Raw genomic sequence first — 13,509 nt, 5'->3', positions numbered from 1 at the left:
TGTGCTGAATGCTATTACAAATCCCTTCTGTTCCTGAAGGTATTCCTCAGTCTGCTGTGGATAGATGAGTCTTGCCTTATACTCTGAAGCTGGCTTGACCTGGTCTGCAATGAATTCAATGAGCTGACATCTGCCTGTCCCCAGATATATAAAAGCATTCTAATGTTCATTCTGAATATACCTGCAGAGTACCAGAGCAAATGCTGAGCCTTTTTTTCTTCTACTAGAAAAGACTGCATTTTAATGCATTAAGTAATGAAATAAAACTTGCTTTATGTTAATATAATGGCTGATATATATCTAGAAGGTATATATGCCAGTGCGTGCTGTAAGTATTTATTCCACCTGAAATGAGAGTTACTGAGGAGGCTGTACAAATGATCTAGAGCAAGCCTTAAACTAATGTGGGATGTTGTTATACTCTTTACACATTTGAATTGGGTCCAAAAATGTCACGACTTTCTTCTTCCTACTTTGCCTTTCTTAGCCTTAGTTTTTCTAAAGAATTAGCAAAAAAGGGTTTTCACTGCAGCAAATCTCATCTGTTTTTTTCCTGCACAGGTACTGACTTGATACAATCTACTCACCACTGGAAGGCATCTCTTTAACTGGAGAAAGCAGTATATGAAAATGGTGAAATGGAGCTATGTGGAGTGATCTGGAAGGAGCTGTGTTCTCTGCTGGTAGGGTGAGTTATTTGGTGGCTAAAAAGATATGCTAAACCAAAACAACTCATATTTTGGAGCATAATATATTGGACAGTTAAAAGCTGATGCAGATGCTCAGGATCTAATGGTGTTAGATGAAGTACCGAGTATCTGCTCTGCAAAAGCAGTGCATCATAAAGCTGTAAACAAAAGCATTCACCAGTGATTAAAATGATTATTCAGTGCTATTAATAGCCATCTTCCCCTCTAGGTGATGAGGAGAGAGCAAGTCTCTTATCTGGCAAGGACATTTGTACTTGTAGTGCCAGTATTGTCACAAGGCTGTGCACATGCCTGGTTTTTTTTACATGGTAAGTGACTCATCAGGCTGCCATTTCCAGACAGGTATCTGGTAGACTCTCCAATATTTCTGTAATGGTGGGATAGGCTGATCAAGCTTCTTACAAGTATTCTTCGTTTATAATGTACCCTAACCACTATAATTCTCTTGGGTCTTGACTTCCTTCTTCTCCTTTGCATTGTGTGCTGTGCTTGAAGATGTGTGGAAACCTTAAAGAAATGAAAACAAAAATTGCTTGGGTGCTATTCAAGCTTTTGAAAGTGGATCTTTTCAAGGACCGTTGCTTGAGATCGTGAGATCTCTCTGCTGTTTGACTCACCTTGTTCATTTCCACTCTTGCCTCTTTTGTATTTCTTTGTCTGTATAGATAAGGAACAAGGTTGTTGACACTCCTCTGGGCTGACAGTGAAGCTCTCAGTCAAAGAATACAGACTTGATCTCTTCTGAGTTATTGTTCCAATCCTCACCTGTAAGCTGCCGAGGATAAGCACTGCACCTCAGAGCCAATTGTTACTTCTATATTTATTGCTTATTGTGAAGCAGTAGAAGCTGTTGATGTTTTAAGCGGTGTCATATTTTCAAGTGGGGGAGGCTCTTTCCTGTGCAAATACTTCTGAAGAACTAGATACTGAACAGTGCTGGGCAGTTTTAGTGCTCCGTACTGGAATCAGTAGTTGTACAGATTCATAAAACTTGCTGAAGTAGCGTAACTGGAAAAGATTTACACCTTACAAGTATAACATCACTACCTAAAGAGGCTGATGTATTATTATGTGGCCACTCTCCTTACAGCTTCAGCTGCTGGGTTTTGCTGGCATAGTGTGGTCTATGTAGTGTTCTCAGCTCAACATTTGCATAGGGAATAGGAAAAAGGTCTGTTGAATGAAAATGATCAATTTAAAGCTCCCCTCCCAAGTAGCAAATAGTTTTCCCCCCTTTCTGGTTTCAGCTGGACTAAACTGCAGCAAACAGCGAATTTTCTAATAAAACACCTTATCTGAAGTTCAAAGGCGCAATCCAGCTTTAGCTGTTACTATTGGATTCTCTCAGAAAAAGCAAGTTCCTCTCCAGGTAGTTCTGCTGAGAGTTGTAATATAATTGTAATAATTTAAAGAGCTGCCAGGTGGCACACTATGAGTACTCCTAGACATGGGTTTGCCTATCGGTTCACAAATATTATTTGTCATAAAATGAAAGATTTCTAGATGAAGCAAAAATGAAAGAAAAGGCTTTGTCTGTATGATGAGTAAAATATTGCCCAGAGAATGTAAAAGCATTTTAATAGAGGCGGACTGGGAGAGGAGTGATAGCAGGAGCACTGCGTACAGTGTAGGCAGATGATCTTTGCATGTACTACATTTATGGGCAGCACAGGGGCAGGCTTACTGATAAGCTCCAGGTGCTTTTCTGTTCTGGGGAGATTCAAAGGTGCAGTAAATCCAATTTAGCTGAGTAGTTGAGCAAGGTTTACAATTGCTTTGTGTCATGAAAGAGGAGCAAAGCAAGCAGACTTTATGCATGAATTTGGCCCATAAATGTCAAAGAAATGAAGGGTGTGGGATAACGGTGCGTTTCTCATGTTCTTTGTGCCACCCACGTGCATCTGAGCTTCAAGCATTTGTGAGCATAGCTTTATGTCCAAATGGATGGATAAGTACACAACTGCTCACACTGGATGTGCAGATAACGTTTGTACCAGAGCACATGTGTTGTGGGTGTTAGGAAACACTTCTTTACAGAAAGGGTAGTTAAACACTGGAATAGGCTCCCCAGGGAGGGGGTCGAATGACCGTCCCTGGATGTGTTTAAGAGCCATTTGGATGTCGTGCTCAGATATATGATTTAGCAGAGGGTTGTTAGAGTTAGAGTACTACGGTTAGGCTGCAGTTGGACTTGATGATTTTTGAGGTCTTTTCCAACCTGAGTAATTCTGTCTATGATTCTAAATCATATAATTCTTCCTCTCCCCATAACTGATAAAAGAGATTTGTAGATTCTCTGCTGCTTCCTCTTGATTCACTTGGCATTACTCTGAAATTCACAACTCTATTCATGAGCTGAGAGTGCAGACTTTTGCTGTGATGTAGCTCAGACCATTACAGCTGTTACCATCATTAGTTACCATATCAAACTGGGTAATGTACATCATGCAGTATCACAGGCTGCAACGGTAGTAAATCTTGTAATATGCAGAAAACTACAACCCATAAACAGTTTAAATGTTCGACGTAAAAGAAGAGCTGATGTTGCTGGCAGTTTTATCATGTTTACATAAATGTTTCCTTACAGCAGAATGAAACCAATGAGTTAAAGGCTGTAAATGGAGCATATTAAGACTGCTTGTTAAGGGAAATGTCCTGAAACAGTTAGAATGAGGGATACAGGATCATGGGAGTCCAGTGAATATGGTTTCTTCTCCCAAATTTTGTTATTAGATTGTACCTCTGGATTTGTGACAGGCCCCTTTAGTTGCCCCTTTAGATGCACTTAGACCTCATTTTTGGGAAGAAAACTCTCTAACTCTAGGGAGGTGCTAGATAGAGGCATTCCTTTATTGCTCACAATACATATCAGGTGACTTGACAAGCAAGCACACTCTCTCAGAGTTTAGGCTCTACATTTGAACAGTTCAAACATACATATGCAGTACACTGATGTACAAACTCATTCTTTTTCAAGGTCTCATAGATTGTGCTAATGTCCCTTCAGCCATGCTCGGTAGTATCTAGGGTAGTCAAGTGCTCACCTACCTCTTCACCATTTTCCACATCAGCTTCATCACTGAGGTTTTTGACTCACTTTTTACTGCTTTTTCCCAACTTGAAAAATTTCCATTGCTTATTAAGCTGTACTGAGCAACTTTTAAGAACAACATATGTGGAACCCAAGGAAGAAGTCCTCATACCTTCTGAGGCAAAATGTAGAAGTATTCTATTATGTCACCAGGGCAAAATTATTGAGGAAAGCAAGACTATTCACCCACTAAAGTTGAAATGGAAAGTTTTAGTACTATCATTCATGGATTTCTTTCACTAAACTAACATGTTGGTTCTTCAATGAATGTAAGAATCCCTATTGCTCAACAAACGAGCCTCTATCAAGCCATTCACAGAAGCCTTAAAAAGCTTTTGAATTTAAAATCCTGGTTTCATTATTCACTGTCATAAGTAACTTGTTCAAACCGACTATTAGATGAGACAGAGCAATACAAAAGACGAATACCTAACTCTTCCCCTACCACTGTGTTCTTTTAGGTCTGTCCCTGCTTCCAGACCCAGGTTAAATGGCTTTTGGGATGGCAGCAAGACCCTGGTCAGCTTTCCTTCCTGTAGTCCTGCCTCACCTGGCTCTCTGCTCCTCCTTACATCTGTAACAACAACAACAAAAAGACTCATTTAATCAAAAAAGGCTTTTCTTTCCCCATTCTCACAAAAAGACCAGTTTAGGGTCCTCCAGGATCTTTACAGATTTAACCTCCTTATCTCCGTTGTCCCTTTAAGTGAGGACAGCCTGCTTTTTATCAGAGAAGAAGTTGTTTCCTTTTCATATAGATTTAAACACAGTTTGACTATAGAGGGACTAGTTGCAAAATGACTTGGTACTCCAGTGAGTTCTGAAGGTCTCTTCTTGTGCTTTGTTGGCCGTACGACATCTGTCAGTGAAGTCTGGACTCTGCGCTGGCCTTTATGTCCTCTATTAATGATATCACAAAGCCTTAGAAGAAACAAATATCAAAATAGATCATTGGATGTAGCACACCCTTGTCTCTATAGGGATACAGTTTATGAACTGATGTTGGTGGCTGGACTACATGACCTTAGGTGTCTTTTCCAACCTTAATTATTCTGTGATTCTTAAAAGAGACCAGCCATGTTCCTTCTGGCTGCCATCAGATTTGAATTCAGAAGACCTTTCTTTTACACCACCATGCCTAGATTTTACAAATACATCCAAATACATCATCAAGTTAGGGCTGATAAGATTTGCAGTTTGAACTGTCTTATACTATGACTTGATTTAAACTAGACATGCTCTTGTGAAAAGTGTAGCAGAATATTTTGGATTTCCAGCAGTCTAGGGGTTTGTCTATCTGCAAATACTGCAGAGCAGTTCACCCAGTTGCACGAAACTCTGCAGTTTAAGAGTTTCCTTTGTGTTGGTGAAGGTTGTTCTAGCCACCTTGATGAGAACAGCGATGCTGTTTTCCAAATCCCGTCATAAGTTGGCTTGCTGTCTGAAAGCAAACTCCAAAAATGTCCATGTGAGTCATTTGCCAGAGAACAGAACTATGCCAAGGTTTGGTATTTCCTTTTGTTTGGTATCCTGTAATGCAGTGCAGCAGCTGTGAGCCAAGTTTATTAGTATTGTACTGATATGTAAATAAGAGCATCTGTAATGTGCTTAGTTATAATAGCTGCAAATCGAGTAGTGCTTTGGTTTCCTGCTTACTAATCAGGCCGTCTGTATTTAACTGAGTGCTTTTCATGCTACCACTGGGCTGTATTTTCCACCTAGTCCATAGAGGTATGTTTATGATGGGAAATGCTTCTACTGCTGTAGTTAATTTGGCAGAAACAGACAAGCTAATCTGTTTTAAAATCTTAGTAACTGTGCTGATCTCTTTTCCTGGGTTGAAACCAGCACATCTCAGACCCTTAATTTTTCCTGTTGTATGGAGTGTCATCCTATTAAACTGTGCGGCAAAAGGCGTGCAAAAAGCTCATGATGGTTGCTGGAGCCCAAATCTAAAACAGCTCTTTAAAATTGTTTCCTGTCAAAGGATGATTTATCATTTTAATTTTCACTACAGCAGTAAAGGTGGTTAAAAGAGCCTTTTGAATGACTTTTTTTTTCATCTGACATAACCTCATTATGGTTTCAGAGTATTTACTTTGCCAAAACTACAACCAGTATGCGTGTCCTTTACCTGCCCAGAGCTCTCCAGAGATCAATGGCCTATTCCATCTTAACCCCTCACTTTCAACTATTTTACTTGATTTTGAAAGTCTAAAATCTCCCCTAAGGGAACAGTGTCACTGAATTCAGTGAAATTCAGCCTGAGAGAGCAACTCAAGTATACTGTGATCCTACTGGCTAGTCCTAAACTGAAATCCAGGGCAGGAATACAATGACAAGAGAGTACCAAACATACACGGTTTAAAATGGTGTGAAGACACTGATTTTTGGCCGAAGGCTCAGTTTATGATTTATGTATTTGCAGTATAGCTTCTAACAATTTACAAATGTAATCAATGTTGTCTCTTCTCTTCTCCTTTCATTCCCACTTGGCTGTCTTTCCCCAGAACTGGTGCTCACATGCCATCGCTTGTACTCACATCCCAGGGCGGCCCAGATGGAAATCTCATGGCCAGTGTGAGTTCCCCCATGACAAATTTAAATCTAAAAGTGCCACCTTCACCATTATGGGGCCAAACTAACTAATTTTCTTTACTGAAGAAATCCAGTTCTCTTTATTTCTGCCATGCCTGTGGAGGATGTGACAGCATCCTGAGCTTGTCTCCATCTTTTCCCACCTGCCTTTCTTTGATCTGAGCTGTATTCTTGCCTGAATTGAAAGCTTTTTGGGGAAAAAAAGATCTCAGTTTGTTCAGTTGTTACAGAAGGCAGCACAAAGTTTATCCAAAATGAGGTACCTCAGCACTAATATGTTAGAAATGTAATAATAAAACAGGTAGCGCTGCTTAACTGCACACTAATGAGAATTCACTGCATGTGTGTCCAGCTTTTTACTGATGATTAAAGGACTGTCTCGTGTCTTCCTCCACTGCAACTGAGAGTTGGTAACAGGGAAGGTATCGCCCCATGTCTGTATTACTCTTTGCCTCTTCTTAGCCTCTGCTCACGGCCACCACTCTCAAATGGTGACTCCAATTTTGGTGGATTCACCAAAATGCTGCCAGTGCTGGCCTGCTTGTATGTTTCATTTCTTTTAACACCTTACTGCAGTGATTCTTCCTCCAGCCAAGATTGTAAATGTTGAGTTTTCAAACCCTGAAGTAAGTATTGCCTTTCTCTCATATCTTTCTGACCTGCAGCTTATTCTCAATAAGGATTCTGTACTGTATGTTTGGAAAGCTCCCTGGACATTTTGTGTACACTTGCAGTATGCAATGCAGATGGCACAGTGTCCCAGGGAAAGGGAACCTGGAGTACTTGAAAGATGAACAGAGCAGTAATGTTTCCTCTCAAAACTGAAATACAAATGTTTTAAATGAATTCTCAGACCACCTCTACTAGTTAAGGCCTAGGAAAAAAGGGAGATTTCAGAGGAAACCCTTAACTCTGTGACATCAGTTACTCTGCTGTGGTCTATTTGAGATATTTTTGCTATGAAGGAAAAGGGTGGCAGTGAGGTGCCGTTGAAGTACTTCTGATACACATCAAGGGTTAAAACAACAGCATCTTATGGAAATGAATTCGGTTCAAGGCTGCATATTATGCTTTTTAGAGATAAACAGTGCAGTGAGAAGCTTTAAAATATGCAATCAAGAGAAAAATACTCTCAATTTGTATATTTCAAAAGTAAAAAATGAACACATTTTGTCAGAGGTGTTCAGAGCGGCTCATTAGCGTGAATTAGAAAGAGTCAGCCTAAGGAATTAGAGACATTTGTTAGAATCTTTACAACAATGTTTCAAGCTGGAAATTAGCTTGGGTTTTAGTGTTGTTTGTTTTGAAGCTTTTGTATTTTTGGAAACTATTTTACTGAGGTAATGTTTGGTTTCTAACAACAAAGATATGGGTGGTCAACAGTGATGCAGTCAGGTACAGACAGCAAACAAGCAAAATGAAAGCAGAGGCAGTCTCAAAAAAAACTTAATGTGAGTAGCAAAGCAATGAGTAGTTTCTAAGTAGAAGTTATAGGAAAAAAAATATGCAAAAAAACTGCAAGTGAATAAAAAAACATGTCAGAAGACATCAAACAACCAGCAAGGTCAGCACATTATGCTTAGTGGCAGATAAAGCTATAAATCTTCAGAACTTGTGATTTATAATAAGCAGGTCAAGAATTGCAAAAGGAAGATGTAATATGGCTTGAATACGCTTGCAAAAGGGGTAGATCTGGGATTAAATGTCCTCTAAACAAGAAATCCTTAAGCCTTTTTGGGATCTTCTGATGCTAAGCATCGCTTAGGAGAAACATGCCTTGTAGAATGCATAAATAGAAAGTCTGCTTTGGAGTTTTATTAGGACACGCATGGGTAAAAAGTTAAAATGTCTTCCAAGTGGATTATATATATCACATAGTACACATATGGTGTATGTATGGTGCACGTATAGCACGTGTATGTTCTCTAGAGGAACAAGGAAACATTTCTAACAAATCTTGAGACTGAAGGAATACTGAAATGATAACTTTATCATAAAGCAAAAGCAGGATTTTAAGAACAGTAGCTTTAATGAAAAGGTAATGATGAATGAAATTGAATATTATTGCCACGTTCAGACTCAAGACTTGCAGAACTTTTGGAAGTACATCTGCATTACCTCTCACGTTTTGTTAGGTGCCAGGAGACCTCTATGGCCTTAACCATGTATATAGGTTTAAATTTTGTTACGGTCACGCTAACCTGGCTTCAAATTGCATAACCTTTTATTTGCACTGCTTAATTGTTGCATCTTCCCCAGATGCAAAGGTGTTTTTAATAATTGTCTGTTTATTTTTCATTGTCAGCATTGCTGTGACATTAAGCATGTTTTTATCAAGATATCCTATTGCTGATACTATTGAGAACTGAAAAAGAGCACCCTTAACACTTGATGTTTCCTGGAGGTTATTTTGACATGCTTAGCACAAAATTCTAGAAGAAAACATTTGTAGGCAGTTTTCTTTTTAATACGATAGATTTAATCAACTGTATAATTCCATTTGATCTGTTGTATGATTCAATCCATTGTTTAATCTAGCCTTATGTAGGGATGGAAATGGAGTGGATGGCTTTAATAGTTGTTTGACTCAAGGATGAGTTTAGGTAATTGGATCTGGAGGAAGAGAGTTCTGTGCTTTTAATATACAGCTAAGATACTGCTGTCACACTTCAGAGCTGAATATTCCTGAGGAATGAAGTGAATGGAATCAAGAAATGTTAAATTACACTAATTTGGAAATTGTACAGATGACGCGTTAATTGAGAATGACATTCTGGAGGAGCATGAAGGGGAAAAATGTCTGTCTAAGGACAGAACTGGAGGAAAATAGAGTAAGAAAACACCGTGTTTAGATACAGAAGTCATACAATGAAAATTGGGTACTAGCAGGGATCCTTCCTAAAAATTGAATCTCTTCTGCCTTTGTCTTTCCAAATGGAAGGTGCAGAGGGGCTCTGCTCGAAAATGAAATGCTTGGAGCATTGGTGCTGGGGTGCTGCCACAGGAATTGGGCTTCCCATGGGCTCACATGTATATGGAGCAGCTGCTGACATCCCACACTTGCGGCTCACGCCAAGTTGGAGCTATATCTCATGGGGCTCAGGTTCTGGGGTAGGCTGCTGCTGTGCCAGTGAATTCATTTGGAGGGAACTAAGAAAGATTTGGGTTTTGTTCCAGAGCAGAGTGAAGTCAGGTATCCAGCTGCTCTGTGAAATACAATATTTCTGCCCTAGATATTGCAAGAGATGAATGCAGTGTGCTTTTGGTCCATACTGGTCAGGACCTGTAGAGTTTGTGCAGGGCTGGACTGTGCAGTGCAAGTTGTTTGGGATCATCGTGAGCAGAGACAGACCAAAGGCACTCAGCCATGTTCCTTTCTGGCCTCCAGTGGCCTTGAGAGTGTCTATCCATAATAATGCTGAGAAAATCAGTCACAACAAAGTTGAGAGAAATAATGGCTTGAGGAAATTCAGATACTCGTGGCTACGACAAGTAGTGTGCAAGGAGCTCCTCTGGTATGATGGTTTAGAAATTTCTTTTTGCAAAGACTAAACTTTAGACAATACAAACTGCTGTGCAAAGAAAAACTAAGACAAAAGCTATTTTCTTTACCTCAAATACCCCAGGAATTGACTAGATAAAAGAAATATATGGTGAAGCGAAAACAACAGTTGCAAAACTACTGCATTGACTGAGCAGCAAGGTGTTAAAGTTTACGAGGAACAGTAAGCATTTACCCAGCAGGGAAATGATAGTGCCCAGCTGCAATCATACGAATGGCAAGAGAACTAAGATTTAGCACCGTGCTATCTCCAAATGGATGTGCTGGAGACGGGAAAGGAGGTAGGCGATGAAGATAAAGGAGATGATACACAGTCCCAGAAAGAGAAGAAGAGCCTGCTGCTCTGCATAATGTAATAAATGCAGTTCCACTGGCTGCGAGAGAGGCTGCAAATTAACCTTAGGCGGTGAAAAGTAAAAATAGTCTTAGAAGTGAATAGGTCAGTGCTCAATTAGAGAAACAATTGCATAGCCATTAAAATCACAAGGTGGAGGACTGCGAGCAAATGGAGCAAAATGTGGAAAGGAATGAAGGGTGTCTGAGAGGAAAATAATGGGGAATTCTGGTGCTTCTCCATTGGAATGAAAGTAATGACCTTAACCAACACAGAACATTCAACAGAAGGTAAACGTGGCTCCGTTAAAGGCTGTAAATGTTAGATACAAGTGACTTCTAATGAGGAATATTGAAAATGGAAAACACCCATGATGCCCTTAAAGATAGAGCACGCAGAGCCTGAAATGAGAGCATTTACTTTGGTGTCAGAGGGCTAATGGCTGCAATATTTAAGAGAAAACTTAAGTTTGAGGACAAGGGAAAACCCAAATTACTCCACATTGATTCTGTGTATGTGATCTCAGCTCTGCTGCTTCTCTGTTGCTTCTCAAGGTCTCTCCCAAAGACATACAGCTCTGTGTGATGGAGCATCTGCAGCAGCTGGGTCAGGCCTTTGATGGGCTGGCTAATTACACCATGATAGCCAAATTAGGTGCCTTCAGCTTATGCTCTGCTGGTGAGGGCTGCAGCAGTGCTTTGATGGAGTGTGGTATCTCTGCTGGGAGTAGTTAAAAGGGTCCTGAAAGAAATGAGAAGAAGAACAGTTTGGTTTTAGAAGTAGTGGTGATAAAGGAAACCAGTTCTGAGTCAGTTACTCTGCTGACAAAAAAAGCAAGAAATGGTCACAAATTCTGTATGGTCTCATTAAGAATATTTACCTACTGAATGGTAGATGAACAAAATACTTCACCAATATTTTCCAGTTTTAATGTTTGGGCTAATTGTGAGCAAATCCTGCCTATCTGGGGAAGAGAGATTAAAAATAAAACCAGAGATGTTCAAAATTAGATGGAAGTATGCCAGTCTCTTTTGATATTCCTATGCCTGTACTGGAGTGTTGTTTCATGGGGTCACAGTCTTGTCACTAGACTTTTTAATGCTTTTTATTATTCTTATTATTATTATTTATTTCTTCTTCTTCTTATTATTATTATTATATTTTAATGTAAGTCTCAGGTTTGGTTTTCTGGACTTGATTGTGAAGCCAGCAAGGCAATAGAAGGAGAAGAACAGGCTGGATACTTGATTTTTGTTTTCTAGGTTTCAAGTGTTGTCTAGGTGGAGGGAGATGTTGACACAAGGCTTGTGTAGCAGAGGTGGAATTGTTGGCAGACGGCTCTCTGCACCTATGGTAGAAGGCACAAAATCACAGCCAATAAAAAATAATTGGAAGAGAAAAGCATGAGAATGAAATGTCAAATCACCCTGAAAGCATTAAAATATGAGAGAAAATTATTTGTAAATATATAGCAGAGACTATGCTATCTCCCTTTATGAGTGGAAAAGTGCAATTATAGGTTAAGGGCACATGCCCTGGTATTAAGTATCTAATTGGAATTATTTATCACTGTTTATTAGAAGGTGGGTTGAGCACGTCAGTTGTTGATTAAAATTATATGGCTTGGCAGCAAACAATCTGCATAAGTGGGCAGTGTGGTACAGACGGTACCAGAATGATTGGTGAAAAATTAGCAGCTTTAAAAGTGGTAGGACATTAAAAATAAATAAAATAAAGCAGCAATTCTTGCTTTTCCTGCATGCTATGCTAAATCCTTAAATCCTGGCAGTGTCTGCCTGTTACTCGCTACAAAAGAGTTAGTCCTGATGATATTCCAGTTGAGTGGGGACAGTGGAGGGGTGACAGGGAGAGACTGCTGTGCCACCTGCATAAGCTGCTGTTCTTCAGATCCCGGACAGTGTTCTCCCTCAAACAAAAAGGGAGCCAAGCTGGTCAAGGATTAGTGTGGAAGTGTCTGTGTGTGTGGAAAAGTATATATTCTGGTTTTTTTGACTTGTCGCTGTGGGTTGTTGTTCTCTATTACTGTGGCAGGTCTTGATTGCACTAACATCTATTCCATTACTATGTGCATATTATTACCTGTTCACATATTTCCCGTCCTGTAGGCAGCTAAAATTCAGATCCAGAAATTGGCTTCTTGGTAGTGCGCCATTATTGTAGAGGTAAGAACCCCACAGAAGAGCATGGGGCTGTCATGGCAAGACTGTTATTTAATTACTTAAAAGCAGCGTTACCAAGGAGATCTGTAGTCTGAGCACGACCGACCTTTATGGCTTTCTAATGAGTCAGCCCAAACAAGACCCAGTGGCAGGCTGGAATGGAGGAAGCAAAATGCTTTGTTTGATCTGCTGATGATTTGTTCTACATCTCTGCAGGTGGTTGTGTCCCGCCTTGTGTCCATGGCTTGTCATCCAGGGCAGAAAGGATGGCTTTAAAGGGTGTGCCAGAGGTTCCAGAGATAAGCACAGTGGTGGAAGTTCAGCCAATTTTTGCATGCAACAAGCCTGATAAGGAAACAAGAGGCAGACATGAGAGAATTGCTTCATTAACTACATTTTCCAACCTGCTGGCTTCTGTGCACTAGAGAAGTCAAGTGAAATAAGCAGATATAAATACAAAATAATACAAAAGCAAATGGGAGTTGAAGCTGTATTAAATATGGGATAAGTGAAAGGCCGGTTTAGATATATTTCTTGTCACTGCTTTTAAAAAGAAGCTTCCAAGCAGACTGATAGCTCTAGGGGTCGGAAGGTGCTTGGGAAGCATTTCACCTCTAAGAGCAGGTCTGCACAGCAGGGTTTGGGTGTCATGGCTTTTATGCATGCAGGGATGTGTTGCCAGTATTTCAGCTTTGTCCAGCAAGAAATTCAGGGATGTTAACAGCTCAGAGAGGGGTTGTGCTATGTGAGTTGACTTTAGGGAGGTGCTGGGAAATCTCCTCTGTTTGCTCGGATGGATTTAGCCCACTAATGAGTGTGCCCCTCAACTCTGTCTGCACATCCAGGACTCATTGCTACGCTGCTTTGCAAATATTGTGGGGAGTACTTCTGCATGAGAATATTTTAAATGTAGTGCATTTTGAAGGCATTCATGTGTTCAGGGCACTGTGTGAGTAATCAGAAAATGGGATGATTGTAGCTGGACTGGCTCAAGTGGAAAAGAAAATAGTGTGGTTGTGTTCATTCAGCTGGCA

General features: G+C 40.1%; 1 long non-coding RNA gene across 1 annotated transcript in view; it reads left to right on the top strand.

Moving 5' to 3' along the window:
* LOC107315642 (uncharacterized) overlaps window positions 1-13,509 on the top strand; it is a 433,990-nt gene that overhangs the window by 76,049 nt on the left and 344,432 nt on the right. The window contains exon 2 of the long non-coding RNA XR_014948845.1: window positions 562-688. This is a non-coding gene — a long non-coding RNA (uncharacterized LOC107315642). The remainder of the gene's footprint in view (window positions 1-561; window positions 689-13,509) is intronic.

This window comes from Coturnix japonica, chromosome 8 (assembly GCF_054131305.1).
Source record: "Coturnix japonica strain WE chromosome 8, WE-NBRP24, whole genome shotgun sequence".
Taxonomy (NCBI): domain Eukaryota; kingdom Metazoa; phylum Chordata; class Aves; order Galliformes; family Phasianidae; genus Coturnix; species Coturnix japonica.
The sequence above is the reverse complement of the archived record's forward strand: the minus strand, read 5'-3'. Positions and strand labels throughout refer to the sequence as shown.